The sequence below is a fragment of the Stegostoma tigrinum genome, chromosome 29 (genome assembly GCF_030684315.1).
Source record: "Stegostoma tigrinum isolate sSteTig4 chromosome 29, sSteTig4.hap1, whole genome shotgun sequence".
NCBI classification, from domain to species: domain Eukaryota; kingdom Metazoa; phylum Chordata; class Chondrichthyes; order Orectolobiformes; family Stegostomatidae; genus Stegostoma; species Stegostoma tigrinum.
In genome coordinates, this window is record NC_081382.1 from 4,573,547 (window position 1) to 4,593,503 (window position 19,957).

Below are 19,957 nucleotides of genomic sequence, written 5' to 3' on the forward strand. Positions count from 1 at the left end.
GGGCCTGGACCCTTCATCTTCTTTACTCTCCATCTTCGGTCCGCCTTCCCCTCTCTCCCTATTTATTCCAGTTCCCTCTCCCCATCCCCCTCTCTGATGAAGGGTCTAGGCCCGAAACGTCAGCTTTTGTGCTCCTGAGATGCTGCTTGGCCTGCTGTTTTCATCCAGCCTCACATTTTATTATCTTGGAATTCTCCAGCATCTGCAGTTCCCATTATCTCTGATACTATTTTAACCTCACTGCGAAACCTCTTCCAGGGATGCCTAACCTGAAGAAGTTACCCTCCTCCCTCCGGACCAACCTCAGGGAATCTCTCTCCCATTGCACCTCCCTGGACTGACCTATCCCCTCCCTACCTCTCCACCTATCTTCTTTACTCTCCATCTTCGGTCCACCTCCCCCTCTCTCCCTATTTATTCCAGTTCCCTCTCCCCATCCCCCTCTCTGATGAAGGGTCCAGGCCCGAAACGTCAGCTTTTGTGCTCCTGAGATGCTGCTTGGCCTGCTGTGTTCATCCAGCCTCACATTTGGAATTCTCCAGCATCTGCAGTTCCCATTATCTCCGGGTGCATTGGGGCGGGTCCGGGACGATCGGGGCGAGTCCGCGGATATTGGAGATAATGGGAACTGCAAATGCTGGAGAATCCAAGATAATAAAATGAGGCTGGATGAGCACAGCAGGCCAAGCAGGATCTCAGGGCTCTCTGATGAAGGGTCCAGGCCCGAAACGTCAGCTTTTGTGCTCCTGAGGTGCTGCTTGGCCTGCTGTGTTCATCCAGCCTCACATTTCATTATCCGGGGATATTGGGGCGGGTCCGGGACGATGGGGGCGGGTCCGGGGTCATTGGGGCGGGTCTGGGACTATGGGGGCGGGTCCGGGACGATGAGGGTGGGTCTAGGACCGCAGGGGAGGGTCCGGGGCCAAATGTGTGGCTCGCCGTCCACGGGGGAGGGCCCATGACCACGGGGGCGTGTCCTGGACCATGGGGGCGTGACCCGGGCCAAATGGGTGGTTCAAAGCATGGGGGCTGGTCACAGGCCGAAGGGGCGGTGCCTGGATCAAGGGGGTGGACTCTTGCCCATAGGGGCGTGACTTGGGCCATGGAGGCGGAACCTGTTCTACTGGGGCGTGTCCTCGGCTATGGGGGCCGTCGGGAGGGAAATCGACTGTGGGGGCGGATCCGGGGCCGAGGGGGCGGGTCATGGACTGTGGGGGCGGGTCGGATAGCGGGCTCTCGGCTGTGGGGGCGGGAGTATAGCCGTGTTTGGGCCACGGGTAGTGTCAGGGACCAAGTGGGCGTGTCCTCTGCCGGGGAGGCGGGCTGCAGCCGGTGACGGGGGCAGGTCGGGGTCTCGCGCTCAGTGTGTTTCCGGAGCGGGAACGGGAGCGGGCGGCGGAGACTGAGAGAGGTACCGAGGGCTCAGCGCTGGGGGAACCGGCAAGCTGTGCGGATCTGGTCACTGTCTGGCTCCGTTTGTTATACCCACAGACTTCGGCTAGAGGCTGTACATTGATCAGGAGGGGCCCCCCCCCACAGCCCGAGGCCGGGAGCCGGGAGAGAAGCTGGGGCGAGAGGCCGCGGGTCTGGGGAACAGGCCGGTCAGGGACTGAGCCTGGGGACAGTGGTCACGGTCAGCACTAACATTCAGGGTCACCATTCCAACCCTCAGGGTTGGTGGGGGGGCAATTCCATCTCGCAGCCTGAGTGCTGTGTATTTATACAGCTGGTGATTAGGAGTCAGTGTTGTAGATTCAAGGCACGGGCAATGCCAATGGTTACTGCCTGTAATTTATCAGACAGGCAGTGCCAGAGCTTCAGCCAATGTGGAAGTTTGACCCTAAGGTCAGTGCCAAAGGATTTGGCCAAAGTTAGCATCTGGGGTCACGGCCAGCATTTGGGGCAATGTTTGAGGTCATGGTCGCTGTCACTGGGGTCATGGCTGGCGTCTTGGTCAATGTCGCCAGGGTGATAGCTGTGGTCAATGCCTGGGGCGACGATTGGTGTCAATGGGATGATGGCCGGGGTCACGCTCGGTGTTGCCAGGGTGATGGCTGGTCTCACGGTCATTGTCGCCAGGGTCACGGTCAATGTTGGCGGGATAACGGCCAAGTTCATGGTCAATGTTGGAGGTGTCTGCCAGTGTCGTCGTCAGTGTTGCCAGGGTGATGGCTGGGTCACAGTCAATGTCCAGGGCAATGGCTGGTGTTGCCGGAGTCGCTGTTTTGGTTTCAGTCACAGTCATGCTGCAGCTAGGTCCCAGAGGTCTTGACGAGGTTCAGCGCTGGTGTTTCATCTGGGCTCCATTCTCAGAATTTCAGACAGGATCATTGCCAGAAATCAGTGTCAGCACTGGATGTTTCGGTCATGGCTAGTGTTGAAGGTTCCAGCACAGTCAGTGAGGGAGTTTCCAGGCAGAGTCATTACATTTGACTTCCCAACTGCCAATGTTGGACACTCAGGAAAGGGTCTCTGATGGGGATAGAGCTGGAAAATGAGCCCCACTATTGCTATGAATTGATATCTGATCAGTTTAATCCTTAAGATGGATAATACCTGATTGTGATCATCAATAAGATAAAAGAAAGTCTGACTGTGTTTAGTTAAGGAATAAGAAAACAAGAACATTTATTAGGACAAACATCGTTTAACATGGAGAACTAGATTATTAATTAAACTTAAACTTTACTGATTTTAATCCAAATGCGTGCAATCATTTAAAAATAGGATAGACAGGACAGATAGGACAAGTTTTTTTGGGAATATAGTGGGTGGAAAATGTAGGCAAAAATGAACTCATTGTGTTGATCAGACTACGTACCACAGGGCTGAATTGGGGTGTCTTTCCACACTGTTTCTCTTTGGATTTTGCTGGTGATGTCATACTGTTGTCGATTCTAGCGATCCTGTGTTCGATCACTGGTCAGTTGGAGTTTCGACTTGGCATGAATGAGAAGTTTTCTTTGATTTTTCAAAGTTTTTGAATGTCGTTCCTATTCCAATTAAAAAAGGTAGAGAAAAGTCTGTGATCTGACTGACCCTCAGGTCTGCAATAAATCTTATTGCTGACCAGCTAGTGTTTTTATTTTAAAGATACCTGATGGCAGTGTTCGAGCTCCTCTGGGGAGCAAGAGGCGGTGCCAATACAGTCATGAACGTACCGGAGGAAGAGGTGGGGTTTGGGGCCTCTGTAGGTGCGGAAGAGGGACTGTTCCACGTAACCTACAAAGACGCAGGCATAGCTGGGGCCCATGCGGGTGCCCATGGCCACCCCCTTAGTCTGTAGGAAGTGGGAGGAGTCAAAAGAGAAGTTGTTGAGGGTGAGGACGAGTTCAGCTAGGCGGATGAGGGTGTCGGTGGAGGGGGACTGGTGCCACCCACAAGAGGATTCCTGCGCCTGCCAAATCCCGAGTCTGTCCCTGCCCCTACCCCACCATGCACCCGCCGCCATTGACCATGAGGACGAACAGTTCATCCACTTCACCAACACCTTCCACCCCAACCTTCAGTTCACCTGGGCCATCTCCAGCACATCCCTCACCTTCCTGGACCTCTCAGTCTCTATCTCAGGCAACCAGCTTGTAACTGATGTCCATTTCAAGCCCACCGACTCCCACAGCTACCTAGAATACACCTCCTCCCACCCACCCTTCTGCAAAAATTCCATCCCCTATTCCCAATTCCTCCGCCTCCGCAGCGTCGGCTCCCATGATAAGACATTCCACTCCCGCACATCCCAGATGTCCAAGTTCTTTAAGGACCGCAACTTTCCCCCCACAGTAATCGAGAATGCTCTTGACCGCATCTCCCGCATTTCCCGCAACACATCCCTCACACCCCGCCCCTGCCACAACCGCCCCAAGAGGATCCCCCTCGTTCTCACACACCACCCTACCAACCTCCGGATACAACGCGTCATCCTCCGACACTTCCGCCATTTACAATTCGACCCCACCACCCAAGACATTTTTCCATCCCCACCCCTGTCTGCTTTCCGGAGAGACCACTCTCTCCGTGATTCCCTTGTTCGCTCCACACTGCCCTCCAACCCCACCACACCCGACACCTTCCCCTGCAACCGCAGGAAATGCTACACTTGCCCCCACACCTCCTCCCTCACCCCTATCCCAGGCCCCAAGATGACATTCCACATTAAGCAGAGGTTCACCTGCACATCTGCCAATGTGGTATACTGCATCCACTGTACCCGGTGTGGCTACCTCTACATTGGGGAAACCAAGCGGAGGCTTGGGGACCGCTTTGCAGAACACCTCTGCTCAGTTCGCAACAAACAACTGCACCTCCCAGTCGCAAACCATTTCCACTCCCCCTCCCATTCTCTAGATGACATGTCCATCATGGGCCTCCTGCAGTGCCACAATGATGCCACCCGAAGATTGTAGGAACAGCAACTCATGTTCCGCCTGGGAACCCTGCAGCCCAATGGTATCAATGTGGACTTCACCAGTTTCAAAATCTCCCCTTCCCCTACTGCATCCCTAAACCAGCCCAGTTCGTCCTCTCCCCCCACTGCACCACACAACCAGCCCAGCTCTTCCCCCCCCCCCCCCCCCCGCATCCCAGAACCAGTCCAACCTGTCTCTGCCTCCCTAACCGGTTCTTCCTCTCACCCATCCCTTCCTCCCACCCCAAGCCGCACCCCCATCTACCTACTAACCTCATCCCACCTCCTTGACCTGTCCGTCTTCCCTGGACTGACCTATCCCCTCCCTACTTCCCCACCTCTACTCTCTCCACCTATCTTCTTTACTCTCCATCTTCAGTCCGCCTCCCCCTCTCTCCCTATTTATTCCAGTTCCCTCTCCCCATCCCCCTCTCTGATGAAGGGTCTAGGCCCGAAACGTCAGCTTTTGTGCTCCTGAGATGCTGCTTGGCCTGCTGTGTTCATCCAGCCTCACATTTTATTATCTTGGAATTCTCCAGCATCTGCAGTTCCCATTATCTCTGATACAATCACTACAGTCAGTTTTTCAAATTTGAAGTTTGATGAGGGAGCAGGGAAAAAATTTGTTTTCAACGATTCTCCCTAGGTGTCCCGAGCAAACCGGAGGGGCTGGGGAGAAAAGGAGTAAAGGCCTGAAGACTTGCCCTCTCTTTATCCACTGCTCAAGTAGGGATCAGTCCTGAAAGTCTGATTCCTCACCTCTGGAAGGTGTGTCTCACCATCAGCCCAAGTAATATTTGAACCCATGTCCTCAGAACAATGTATTCTGAAGGAGATGCATATCAGACTCAAAATATTAACTCTTTCCACAGGTGCTGCCAGGCCAGCTGGGTTTCTCCAGCAATCTCTGTATTTGCTTTAGATTTCCAGCGTCCACAATGTTTTACTTATGTCCCCAGAATATTATCTTGGACTCCTGGATAACTAACTAGTCTGGAGACATTACCACTACACTACCACATTCACACATTTGCTTGTGATATTGTTGAGATTAGCACGTGAAGCTGTATTTTGCTGAGAGGGCACAAGGCACTTCTCCGATGCTTGAGGGGCGTAAGGTACAGTAAGGTTTTGGGCCCTGGAGTAGGATTGTGTGAAGGACACAGTGCAGTAATAGGGCTATATGTATTACAGGGCACAGTAGTGAGGACCTGTGGGATACAGAGTACTTTGAGGCGACCTTCGATAGTTTAGCATGGTTAACAGCATGTGTAGGGTATAGGGTGCAGTAATGATGCTGTTTTTACAGGGTGCTGTGGCGGGGCATGGGGCGCTGTGGCAGGGCCGGGATGCTGTGACAGGGCCATAAGGGTGAACAGGGTACTCTTTCCCTCCTCACCTTAAACCCATGTCCTCTAGTTTTGCACTCACCCTACCCTGGGAAAAAGACCTTGGCTATTCTCCTTATCCACGCACCTCATTATTTTCTATACCTCTCTAAGACACCCCCTCAGTCTGTATGATTTCTTCGTAGAGCCAGACAGTCTTTGGAGCATCTCTCTGTTCTCCGAATGGGTGCTGTCACCAACCTCTCCAGTGACCCAGTTCACAGGGCTAATTGGAGGTCTCATCGTGCCCTGTGAGCCATGCCTGTTCTTGACAATTCCTCCTGACTGAATAAGAATCACCATTGCTTCTTGGATGATTCAGTCTGCAGTAAGCAGTAAGTTTTTTGCACCCATACCATGGTTATGGGAATGGATTTGTCACCATCTCTTTGACCTCAGTAGTATCCTATCTTCCTCATTTTCCCCTTTTATCGTTTTAATTCTGACTTTGAGATGATCTTTGGTGTGCAACCTCATTTAAAATTGCTTCTTCCCAACCAGTAAGCTGCAGCATTTTTTTTAAAGTTTCCCCTCACTCGCTGGGGATTTGAAATTTATTTACAGAGCCTCTGATGTCCGTTCACCCTCTGGATGAAATTCAACCTGCAGAGCATCAGATCTCATTCCAATCTGTCACACTCTCAATGTTCCAACACCATGGAGATCCGCACTGCTTCAAGTCTCTTACCAGTACTGAAATGCTTTTTACAACCAACTGTCAGCCTTCTCGCATCTTTCCTCAAAATTCTCTTTAAAGTTCACCTTCTGCTGACTGCCTGTCTGCCTCAATAAAGTTGTGCCTGACCAGTCCACATTTGCATGACTGCTGGTATTTTGCTGCTGCAGCAAAATGGAGCCTGTGCCACTTACCACTGTGTTGTGAGATGGATCCTCACCACATGAGGGTAAGATCCCTCTGGTAGATTTAGTACCTCCGTCCTCTCTCGGGTTTGAGATCTACAGGGTCTGCAATGTCTGGTGGAGTCAAGGAAAGCAACCTGATAGTCTAATGAGAGGATGCAGTCATTGAACGAGATGCAGTTTGGTTTGATACCCAATGATGTAAAACTCTGGTCATCTTCTCTATAGTATAATCAAAAATCTTTGGGTTTTTTTGCAGTTTAGTGTCTCATAGCAACTAGGTACAAGTTACATTAGTGTGATAGACATTATCACTGAGACTGGTGTTCTGTCTTATCCCTTTGAGATTCATTGCTGTTCTCTTGATCCAGTCGATGTGACGTTATCATACTCAGCAATGCTTAATTCATTCCTCAGCATTAATCTTTTACACCCTTGTACAACAGTTTTCCAGGGAGTTAAGGTGGGAAAGGTGAAATCACAGGATTATTTCAGCCCATAGTGTCTGCACCAGCCCTCTGAATGAGCAACCCACTTGCTGCCTGTTACCTGCTTTCTCCCACCACCCTGCACTTTGCTTCTTTTCCGAAAGCAGTCTGACCCCTTTTATCCACAATAGAGCAGATGAAGTGACAAGACACTGGAACTGAAAAGGAGATGGTGGTGGAGAGTCAGCACAGGAGCGTGGAAATGGTAAGCAAGATTTCGGAGGGGTTACTGACTGACCTAGTGTTTACAGAGATTAGTATATAGGAGACCAGCCAGGAATGTATTAGAACGGTCAAGGCTAAAGGTGGCAAAGCGCATGGATGCAATAGAGTTCAAGGTTGAGCTGCAGGTTCACTGCCATTCTTCATAACTGGTGGTCCAATTCTCTCTGCTCTATAACAATTTGCTGCCAGTATCCTTTTTGGCACCACATTGATTCAATTCTTAAAAGCTTCTAAATGATGCTGAAGCTGAGCAAGATTCATTTTGTGTTTTCAAATAATGTGGATACTGACCATTACTGGCATTCTGTCCAGGGTCCAGAGTGGGCACTGACCATTGCTGGTGAGGCACCCCATAACTGTACTGAATACTGTTTTGGATGAGTATTACTAACATTGTGTCTGAGTTGCACTGATGTCTGTTGAGAGAGTTGTGGAGGTATGAATGTTTGAATCGCATTCTTGCTGTTTGGGGATCAGGGATGGGATGTGTGAGTGACACTGTATTTGTTTGTGTCGCCTAGTTATCCAAAGTGATGCTGCTTGTTTTAATGGTTGCTCTGGCTTTGGAGGCCAGGGATAGGTACTTAGCTCATTGCCTTGTTTACCTGTCAGAAAGGGCTTGTTTACTGAGTCAGGCTCACAGCACGTGTTAAGTGTATATGTGTTTCAAGTAGTTATGGTATTGGTTTCAAAGGCTGGAGCTGTTAGTGCAACATTGAGGAGAGATAGGGAGAGTGCCTCCTGTTAACTGAATATTGTTACATTCCCCTTCGCATCCTTCATCTAGAGCAGCTCATTCCTCAATCTCTGCTTTCCCATTTCTACTTTCCTAGGGGAGAGGGAGTCACAAAGATGAGGATAGATGTGGCCGCCACTGATAGAAAATGGCCAGGGTTTTACATGTAGTTCAAGAGTGCAAGGTAACTAAAAAGCCATGCAGTTGCAATGAGACTGACCTTGCTACAACCTGGATAGAGAACCCTGACTCAGCTCAAAAACCTCTAGATAGGTAAAGCCCAACATATTCATAATCAGCCCATTGAAGCCAAACCATTCAACCTTGCCCAGACTGGCTGAAGAAGGCAACTTGTAGCTAAATAGCTAGGACAGTGACACCAAACCCAGTCATCACCAGACAGTAAAGTTGAAGTCCAGTTGTAGTCCAGAATGCTGAGACTGAACTCCAGCCACACCAGTATAATGAGGCTGAATCTAGCATTGCCACTGAATTCCAGCCCAAACTCCCCAGGGATGATTTTGACCTCAATGTTAGAATTGATTCTCCACATTCTCAGCTGCCAAACCTTCCTTCTCACTCAGTTTATAATTTGAGACGGTCAATATTGAGGCATGAGTTAATGGAAACACTGTATCCCTGTCAAGCAGTATCTGTTCAGCAATAGCCTGCTTACTGATGTATCAGAGATAATGGAAACTGCAGATGCTGGAGAATCCAAGATAATAAAATGTGAAGCTGGATGAACACAGCAGGCCAAGCAGCATCTCAGGAGCACAAAAGCTGACGTTTCAGGCCTAGACCCTTCTTCAGAGAGCTGATGCCCTGTTTGGGTTCTGCCAGGGCCATTTAGGCCCTGACCTCATTACAGCTTTGGTTCAAACATGGACAGAAGAACTGATTTGTGGTGAGAGTGACAGCCTTTGACATCGAGGCTGCATTTGACCGAGTGTCGCGTCAAGAATCCCTGGAAAAATTGGAATCAATGGATATTGGGACAAACTTTCTGCCAGTTGGATGACACCTGACACGTAGGAAGATGGTTGTGCTTTTTATGGTCAGTCACCTCAGCTCCAGGATATCTCTGCAGGAGTTCCTCAGAGTAATATCTGGGCCCAACCATCTTAGCTACTTCATCAATGACCTTCTCTCCAACGCAAGGTCAAAAATGAGGATGTTCACTGATTGTGCAATCAGTGAACATCCTGCAACGTTCAGCACCATTCGCGATTCTTCAGATACTGAAGCAGCCCACATCCAAATGCAGCAAGACTTGGGCAGTATTTGTGCTTATGTTGACAAGTGGGAAATAACATTCACACTGCACAATTGCCAGGCAATGACAGTCTCTGATGACTCAGTATCAACATCCTCCGTGTTACCATTGATCAGAATCTCAACTTGACTCATCACACAAACACAGTGGCTACAAGAGCGGGTCAGAGGCTAGGAATACTGTGGCGAGTAACTCACGTCCTGAGTCCCCAAAGCCTGTCCACCATCTACAAGGCACAAGCCAGGAGTGTGATGGAATACTCCCCACTTGCATGGATGAGTGCAGCCCCAATAGCACTCAAAAAGTTTGACACCATCCAGGGCAAAGCAGCCCCCTTGATTGACACTACACCCGCATGCATCCACTCCCCCCTCCAACGCTCAGTAGCCATAGTGTGTACTGTCTACAAGATGCGCTGCAGAAATTCATCAAAAATTCTTTGACAGCATCTTCCAAACCCACAACAATTTCTATCTCGAAGGACAGGGATGGCAGGCACATGAGAACACCACCAGCATTCCAAGTTCCCCTCTAGGCCACTCACCATCCTGAGTTCTTGCTGTCTCTGGGTCAAAATCCTGAAATTCCCTCCCTCAGGGCATTGCAGGTTAACCTACAGCACATGGACTGCAGCAGCTCAAGAAGGCAGCTAACCCCCAACTCAGGGGCACCTGGGGGGACTGACAAATGCTGAGCAGCCAGTGATGCCCACAAAGCATGAGTGAATAAAAATAAACCTCAGCAAAATGTCTGTGTGCTGCGGTTTGCAGTGAATGCTGACCAACTGCAAGCCATTCTCAGTTGTGCGTCTGAGGCAGGGAGAATGAGGGCTTCACTTGACCAATGTGGAAACACAAGGTGAGTTTTAAGTTTCCCAAAGAGGAGGGCTAGGTCTTGGATAGGAGCTCAATGGCCCAGGGGAGACAGTTGAACTCTGAAGAGACAACAGAATGTGAATTAAATGGCCGATCAATGAATGATCCTAATCAGCAGCATTGCATTTCAATAATTTAGCTGTTCTCACCTGGAGGCAGAGGGCTGCCAGGCAGGCGTTACTTATGGAGTCTGGTGCAAAGGAGAACGCTCGTTCAGAGAGCAGAGTTGTCGGAGATTGTGGACTTTGTAAACTGGCTCTGAGTATGACCATTTCTAAAGAGTGCAGCACCTTTTTCCAGAAAGGAGAACTGTAAGAAGTAATTTAGCTTATGGAAGAATTTGATTAGTGAATATCTCCATTTATAGGGGAGCCCAGAACTAGGAGTTGTAAACAAAAAATAGTCACTAATAAATCTCTGAATGATATTCAGACAAACCTCCTTACCCAGAGAATAGTCAAATGTATGTGAAAGTCTGGAGTAAATGAGATGAGTACCATGATGCATTTAATGGAAAACTGAGAGGATGCATGAGGGTAAAAAGAATTGATGAGTATGCTGCTCCAGTGAGTTGAAGTGGGAGGAGCAGCGTAGACCAATAGGGCTGAATGGTTACTGTACTGTATGTACTGTGTAATTTAATTGCTGACTCTTCCTTGCTTGCTCCTTTTCATTACAGATAGCATGGCCAGCTTGTCCCATGTCTAGCCACTCACTACTTGATGTGTTTGCCCTTCCACTTAGCTCGCCATTTTTCTTTCCTTGCACTTTGACCTATAGTTGTTTAACCTGATACATACACGCGCGTGCGCGCGCGCACACACACACACACACACACACACACACACACACACACACACACACACACACACACACACACACACACACACACACCCCTGCCATGTTGCAGCAACTACACTAATGCACCACATGCACAATCTTCCACTTCCCCTGGCCCATGTAACTCTGGTAAGGAAAAGTGAACCTCTGGTTTCAAGGCATATTAAAGGTAAGGACCTTTTGAATGTTCCTGCTTCAGAGAAAGCCCCTCTGCCCTTGAGCTTGTTTGTTTTCTGCCTCCAAAGAGAGGCAGTGCCTGGCACAACTAGTCTTGTTTTACACATATGGTAATGGTTGTCTTGGCAGCCATTTTGACCTGATTCTTGTTAAGATGGGTAGTGATGTGGTGGGGTGAGTCACATATCCCAAGGCGATGGGATGGGGAAAGGGAGGAGTGATGTTCCTTAAAGAATCAAAGCTGTTTCAAGAGCAGGCAGAACAATTATTGAAATAGTGAGGTGTTGAGAGCAATGGGGAGCTGGCATAAGAGAACAGTTAAGGCCTGGATTAGGTCAGTCATGATCTTGCGGAATGGCTAGACAGGCTTGAGCGGGCTGAACAGCTTGAGACCTGTTTCTGTTTCTTATATTTTTGTGTAAACGGAATCATTGCAAAAGTATAGCCAGACCATTAAGGTGGGAATCTGGAAGTGCACATGTAAATTTGGAACTCCTCTTCAAACAGCTGTGTATGTTAAGGGCTTATTGTCATTTTTAAAGCTGAGATTTTTATGGCTGAGGATTTTGAGACTTTTGAAATAAAGGTGGGAAATTCAGTTGTGGTTCAGCTCTGATCTGAATAGTGGAATAGGGCCAAGGGGCTAAATGGCCTCGTCCTATGTGTAATGTTGCTAGGAACCTTGGCTGTTGGTTCTCTGTCATTCTGAAGGCGTCACACTGGCACTGAGTTGAAGGCTTTCTAGCCCCACTGCCTTCCTGTTGAACAAAGTAAGAGTTTGGCTGATCGAGTTCCCACTCTGTAAGTTTGCACAGATTCTGCTTGGAGACTGTCGGGAGGGTGGGGGGAGTTGGGGGAAGGGAGACTGACAGTGGAATTTGTGATGAACTTGCAGCAGAGGGAACCAATTCCATGACCTTAACCATCTGTTCCACCTTCTGGGCCCTGTTTTGTTGGCTTCTCTGAGTGAATCCTGCTCGAGTTCCCCAGGCAGCTCAGTCTGATTCTGTTCAGGGCTTCAGCTGCAGTCAATTAGCTTGCGCTTTTCCCTCCCTCTGTCAACCCACTCACTGCAACCAGAGCTGTTAACACTTTCAGACCCGAGTGACTGCAGCCCAGCTTGTTACATAACTGGCTTCTGTTTGTGTTGTATCATTCAATATTCAGAGCTCAACTGCATGGAGGTAGCCACTTCCTTTCAACATTGTGGTCTCAGGAGTTTTACCACTCTCTGTGAGGTCTTGTTCTAATTAGTACTCATTTTAGTCACTTTGGACACACATTAGTCTCATTCCTAATGCTGTGGCTGCACAAAACAAGTGCTTATGGCAGTGACTAGTACAGTAGAATATGCCAAGATTCAGTTAAATGACAAACCAGTAGGAATACTGTAAATGGGTCATTTTTGACAGGCTTTACTATAGGACTGCTGTAAGAATCAGTGTTAGGGTTTCAACTATTTGCAACCTAAACCAAAAATTAGATGTAAAGACTGAGTGTAATGCATCCATTTATCAGAATCTGCAAATGACGCAATTAGGTTGGAAAGTAAGCTCTGAGTCTGCAAGAGAATGTAAATGCGGAGAATTATGAGGTTGAGTAAAGTTATTAAAGCAGAATATTTTTGAAATCTTAGGAAATTATGAAATGTTGTTGGACAGTATAATTTGAATGTACTTGTTCACAAAACATAAATTTAATATTCAGGCACAACCAGCATTTCGAAAGACACTTGGCATGTTGGCCTTTATTGACATGGTGTTAGGGTAGATCGTCCTGTAACTGTCTGGGTGTTTGGTAAGGCTGCATCTGGAATACCTGTGCACTGTTTTGGTCTCCATTCACAAGTAAGTACTTGCCCTAGACTGAACGCAATGAAAGCTCACTCAACCGATTCCTGTAATGATAACTTTGTCCTGTGTGAAGCAATTGACTAGAATGAGCTTATGGAGCTTAGAAGAATGAGAAATGATCACATTGAAAGATGTAAGATTCTGTCAGGACTTTGCCCGATTGATGCTGAGGAGTTGTTTCCTTGACTAGAGAACTAACTGTCTAGGAATATTGGGGGAGCCAGTTAGCTCTGAGATGATGAGAAATCTTTTGACCTGAAGGTTGAGTGTGTTTGGAATTCTTTACCCCAGAGAATACGGAGTCATTGAGTAAATACGAAGAAAAGATTCTTTGGATTCTGAAAGCAATCAAGAGATGTGAGAATCGGACATGAAATTTGTGTTGAAATCAAAGTTCAGCCCTGTTGAATGGCGGAGCAGCCTTGATTGACCACGTTGCTGACTCCTGCCCCATTTGCTAGGAGTGAGTTGAGTGCCTGAGCTGTGACAACTCCTGGAGTTCTCGCAGAAGGTCAAGTTGGTTCTATGGAGTCCTGATCAGGCCCAAGGAGTCAAATACTGGCATTCACCTCTCTGGGATGGACTTGTATGTTTGTACCATTTATCAGAAATCAGACAACACCAGGCTATAGTCCAACAGATTTATTTGAAATCACAAACTTTCAGAGCATTGCCCCTTCAGGTGAAGACACGGACCCACGGACACGGAATTTATAGACAGAGAGATCCAGGGCAGAGAGATCAAAAGATCATTCAACTGGTCTGAGTGCAGTGTTGAATAATAACTATGTAGATGAGCAAAGGTGTGTGTACTCATTGTGAGTAAAGTGTCAGCAGCTGAATACCAAGTGAAGGGATGACCTATAAACCAATTAAATGAGGCAGAGAGATAACTCCAAAAAGTTCAAAATGAGATGGTGCTGGAGACAAACCAAATGACTGGAATAATACGACAGGTATAAGAGTTGCATGCTAAGCGTCTAACCAAAGTAAGAGTAATCCAGAACTGTACAAACTAATTAAGGTAGAGAGATCATAACAATTTTTTGAAGTGATGATGTCAAAACAGGGTCACAGACCATTGTTCGCAGCAAATTGCCCAGCCTTCGGGATAACATTGATCACAGCACCATACAGCCCTGTCATGGCAACCTCTGTAAGACATGTTAGATCATCAACATGGACACCACCCACCACGTGCACGGCAGATACTCATGTGCCTCAGCTGACATCAACTATCTCATACACTGCAGGCGAGGATACTCTGAGGCATGGCATATTGGCGAGACCAGGATGAAGGGACACTGCACGACAATCACCAAACGGGAATGTTCCCTCCCAGTCGGGGAACACTGCAGCGGTCGAGGTCATTCAGCCTCTGATCTTCGGGTAAACGTTCTCCAAGGCAGCCTTTGGGATACAGAACATTGCAGAATTGCTGAACAAAAACTGATAGCCAAGTTCTGTACCCATGAAGACAGCCTCAACCATGATTTTGGGTTTATATCCCACCACATGTGACCCCACCGCACTGTTCTGTATGTGTAAAATCTTCCTTACTATATCATCTCATGTATCATTTAATTCAGGGGATGTTATTGCAGTTCAGAGCGGGTGGACCAGAGATAATCTACCTCCCATCACTCCTCCTGGACAGGGTGAGGAGTTCTCTCTCCTCAATGCTACCCTGCCCCACCCCACCTTGCATACGACATGTTTCACGGATGCTATGTCATGTGGAAATGTAATACTTGTTAGAAAGAAGGAATTGTGTCCTGTGTTTAAAAAGTAGCATAGCCATTAAATATTTGAAACAGTACTTGGTCTTGAAATTGCACTTTAATAGCTCAATTTATCTGACACACTACTGAGTGAGAGGCTGGTTCGGTGGAGGAAATAAAGCAATAGAGGGTCGGATCAGTGGGATAGTGAAAGGAGAGAGGCGTGGGTACAGGACCTGGAAGTGATGCATTGACTTGGGGTGCAAGAGTTAACTTGTGTGAAGCGGATGGTGAATTGTAGAATGCAAGCATTACCGGGGGGAGGGGGATAAATCAGTTTTGACCTGACCGAAGAGCACATTTTCAGTTGTGGGGGTGGGGGAACACAGCGTGAGTGTCAGGCTGGATTGGATTGACTTGGGATAAAGCCTGCCAGATTGATTTAGTTTGAGTGCGCACCCTTGTCTCTCAATGATCTTTCCGATCTTCCCTGAAATCTTTTCACACCCTCTGTTTCCGAGCTGTGCTGAATAATTCATTCCACATGTTCACTCTGGGCATGGAAAGCAGTTAACCCTTTACTTCCTGTGGAATTTATTTTAAACTTCAGCCTATATTTCCTATGTAGAGTTTCTGGAAATTCCCACAATAGGGTAAAAAAAATCCTTTGCATTTAAAGTGTAGTCACCGTTGCAATGTAGGAAATCTGGCACTTAACCTGTGCACAGATAGCAGTGCAATTATAACCAGATAATCTGTTTGTGATCAGTATTATTCAGGGCAACAGGGACAGCACCTCTCCTCTTTCTAGTAGTGTATTCATATCGTGTATGTCCACCTGAGAGAGCAGCTGCTGTACGTGTTTAATATGTCCACCTTCACCAAATAGCTCCCTCACGGGCATGCATTCCCTTTTACACATTCATCCATCATCAGGATGGTTTCAGGGCTCTCTCCTTCTTCCTGGACAGAAGGCCTGAACTGTCCCCATCCACCACCACCCTCCTCCGCCTGGCTAAGCTCGTCCTCACTTTGAACAGCTTCTCCTTTAACTCCTTTCACTTTCTTCACACCGACAGTGTGCCTGTGGGAACCCGCAGGGGCCCTAGTTATGCCTGATTCTTGTGACGCACATGGAACATTCCTTGTTCCAATCCTATTGGGTCCCTACCCAGAACGCTTTCTCTGGTATATCAATGACATCATCATCGGTGCTACTCCCTCTCTCATTTAGAATTGGTCAAAATGATCAATTTTTCTTCCACCCTACTGTCATCTTCACCTGGTACATCCCTGACTCCTCCCTTCCGTTCCTAGATATCCATTACCAACACCACTGATACCCACAGTGACCTATAAAGAGCCACAAACAGTACAGCAAAGGAACAGACCCTTGAACCCACAGAAGGGTCTAAACTAAAAACCTTTTGCCCTACATGGTCTGTATCCATCTATTCCTTATCTATTCGTGTATCTGTTAAGGTGCCTCTTTTTTTTGGCATTGACATAGCCTAGAATGTCAACAGATCCTTCTGGAGTCAGCAGCCACCATGTCTTTCTCCTTTGAGTATACCGATGCATAGTATTCGTTAAGGACCACACTCACTTCCTCCAATTCCATACATAAATTCCCTGCTCTGTCCATGAGTGGATCTACCTTTCATCTGCTTATACCCTTGCTCCTTGTATAAGTATAAAATGCCTTGATTTTCCTCAATCCTGTTTGCTAAGGACATCTCATGGCTCCTTTTAGTCTTCCTAACTCCTTGTTTAACTTATTTCTTGCCAACTTTACATTCTTCAGGGCTTCATCTGCTTCAGGATGCTAAATCTTACATATGCCTCCTTTTTCCTTTCGAGTAGCCTTACAATTTCTCTTGTCTTCCAAGGTTCACCAATCTCGCCGCCCTTATCCTTCATTTTCATGGTCAGAAGTCACACGATGCCGGGTTATAGTCCAACAGGCTTATTTGAAGACACAAGCTTTGAGTCTCACTCCTTCTTCAGGTGTCAGTGAGAGAGTTGGCATCAGAAACAGAATTTATAAGTCGAAGATCAAAGGGTCATAAAACCGATGTGGTGTTGAACAAATCTAAGATGGCTGTTAAATCTTTAATCAGTTACAAAGGATTAATATTCAAATGCCCAAATTTCTTTCAAGACATTGCCCTGAGGTAGCTAAAGGTTTTGTTAGTTCGTTCAGTATACCAAAGGTGACATTTCAAGTCAGACAATGCATTTTAGGTATGAGGTCTTGTTTAGAATTTGGCTGTGTATCAACTCAGAGTCAGATGGTTTTATTTCCAAAGTAGGAATTGAAAAAACTTCCTCACTGACTGACAACAAATGGTGTGCTTTTTGAACAAAATAGAATGTATCTGCAAATGCAAATTGACCCCATAGGTTTGTGTGCACGCATGCGGGAGAGTGAGTGCGAGTGCACGTGCGCATGCTGGAGGGAAGAGAGACGTGTGCATGAGAGCGTATAATGTGATGGGGTCACCTGTAGTGCAATGTGAACCCAAGATCCTGGTTGAGGCCATCCTCACGGGCACCAGACTTGGTTATCAGTCTCTGCTCGACAACTCTGAGTTGTTCTGTATCCTGAAGTCCGCTTTTGAGGATGTTTACCTGAAGATCCAAGGCCAAATGTCCTTGGCCGCTGGAGTGTTCCCGCACGGGGAGGGAACAGTCCTGTCTGGCAAACATCCACTGTGTCAATGCACTGCGACTACACGGTTTCACCAATATACCATGCCTCGGAACATCCTTGCCTGCAGTGTATGAGAGAGACAATGTTGGCCAAGTCACACGAGTATCTGCCGTGCACGTGGTGGGTGGTGTTCCCATTTGTGATGGGAGTAGTCATGTTGATGATCTGACATGTCTTGCAGAAGTTGCCGTGACAAGGTTGTATGGTGTTATGGTCAATGTTGTCCTGAAGGCTGGGCAGTTTGCTGCGAATAATGGGATGTTTAAAGTTTGGCAGTTGTTTGAAGGCAAGAAGTGGAGGCATGGGGAAGATGTTGGTGAGTTGCTCATCGTCATCGATAATGAGTTGAAGGCTGTGAAGAACCTGGCGTAGTTTCTTCGTTCTCTGGAACTAGTGGATGACGAAGAGTGCCATGTCTGATTTTTGAAGAGGTCATTATAGTTTTTCCACTGTAGTCCATCGGAACTGGCGGTAGATGAGTTGAGTATCATATCCTGTTTAAATGAGGGCATCCTTCAGCACCTTCAGATGTCTGTCATGTTCACACTCATCTGAACAGATTCTGTGTACACATAGGGCTTGTCTGTAGGAAATGGCTTTTTAAAATGTTTAGGGTGGAAGCAACATGTTGGTCTTTAGCTCTAATCAACTGTCCTTTAAAAGATTCCCTCATGCCACCTGAGGACTACTCTTACCTTTACTCAGAAATGACTTGAAACTTAGAGTTATAATAGCTGAACTATACATCTTCATACCCTGCCTCCTGTAAGGATTCCATCTCATGTGTTCTGATGATGCTACCTTCTATAGAGAGCCTTAGAAATGTCAGAGATGATGGGAACTGCAGATGCTGGAGAATTCAAGATGACAAAGTGTGGGGCTGGATGAACACAGCAGGCCAAGCAGCATCTTAGGAGCACAAAAGCTGACGTTTCAGGCCTAGACCCCTCATCAGAGAGCCAATGTCAACCTTTTTCCTCCCCGATCCTCTCATCCCACCCCATATCAGCCTCTGCATCTGAAGAATCATATGCCATCATTTCCATCACCTCCAGTGGGATGCCACCACCAGCCACACATCACCCTCCCTTCCTGGTCAGCATTTTGCTCGGACCATTCCCCAAGGACACTTCGGTGCACTCCTCCCCATAACCACTTGGAACCTTCCCTTGCAATCGCAGAAAGTATGTTTACCACCTTCCTTCTCACCATCCAGGACCCCAGACATATTTTCCAGGTAAAATAGTGATTTGCCTGCTAATTTATCTAATTTAGCCTGAGATAAAACACAGACTGTGCAACCACTTTGCAGACAACCTGTGTTCTGGCTATAAAAATGACCCTGCAGTTCCATTTAACTGACACTTGACACACCACTCTGTTCCCTGGCCAACATTTCTGTTTCAGGTACTCCAGCAAGGCTCACAACAAGCTGGAAAAGCAACATCTTGTTTCCACTTGGGGATCCTGCAGCCTTCAGGACTTAATATCGAGTTCAGTAACTTTAGACCCTTAACACTTCTTTCCTCATCTTCTACCCACCCGCACACCCCAAGTTTTGTCATGACAAGGGCTACTTTCAGCATAGCCAACCCACTCTCACCAATGTATGGTCACCATTATCAGCTTTTCTCCTTCCCTAGCTTACCATCATGAATCCCATTGTGTACCTTACTCTGTCTCTCTATCTATCCCTGGGCTTTGTCTCCACCTATCTGCCCACTCCTTTCCTCCACACTGCCTGTTATCAGCATAAATGCCACCTTTTCCTAGCTACTGTAGTTCTGAAAGGGGGGGGGGGGTCACCAGACATTAACTCTGCTTTCTCTCCACAGATGCTTCCAGACTTACTGAGTTTCTCAAACAATTTCTGTTTATGTTTCAGCTCCCACTGGAGCTTGAGCCCATGACCGTTCGAGGCTAGAGTGCTGTGCAACTGTGACACTCTTACCACCAGTTTCTTTGCTCCCTGAAAAGAGTGATGAGAGTTATTAACCCCAGGATCTTCATCCTTCCCTAGGAGGTCATCAATAATATAGAGTGCAGACAACCTGGTTCAGCCTCCAGCAGTGCCTATAGAGAAGGTTACAGATGGGAAACCAAAGACACTGCCAATATTTGGTTGGTGGAGATTACTGCTCATCCAGTAATGGATCTCAGACAATCAGTATGACAACTAGAGACTGAAGTGGTGGCCTAGATAACTAAGACAGCAGGTAGATAAAAAGTAGGAGAATAAGGCATTTATATTATTCAAAGTGTAGATTTACGAGAAAGAAAATATTGATTTTGCCACTTTGTATTAATGTGTTGATTTCCTCACACACTTCTGCTAGTGCATAAACTGTTAGGGGAAGAACATTCCCCAACCTTTGTGTCACACGTGACTCAATAACGTC

At 47.3% G+C, this 19,957-nt stretch overlaps 1 protein-coding gene across 1 annotated transcript in view; it reads left to right on the forward strand.

Moving 5' to 3' along the window:
- The first annotated feature begins 1,319 nt into the window (after positions 1–1,319).
- ddr2l (discoidin domain receptor family, member 2, like) overlaps positions 1,320–19,957 on the forward strand; it is a 69,210-nt gene continuing 50,572 nt past the window's right edge. The window contains exon 1 of the mRNA XM_059638186.1: positions 1,320–1,411. The gene's annotated coding sequence lies outside the window, so the exon portion shown is untranslated. The remainder of the gene's footprint in view (positions 1,412–19,957) is intronic.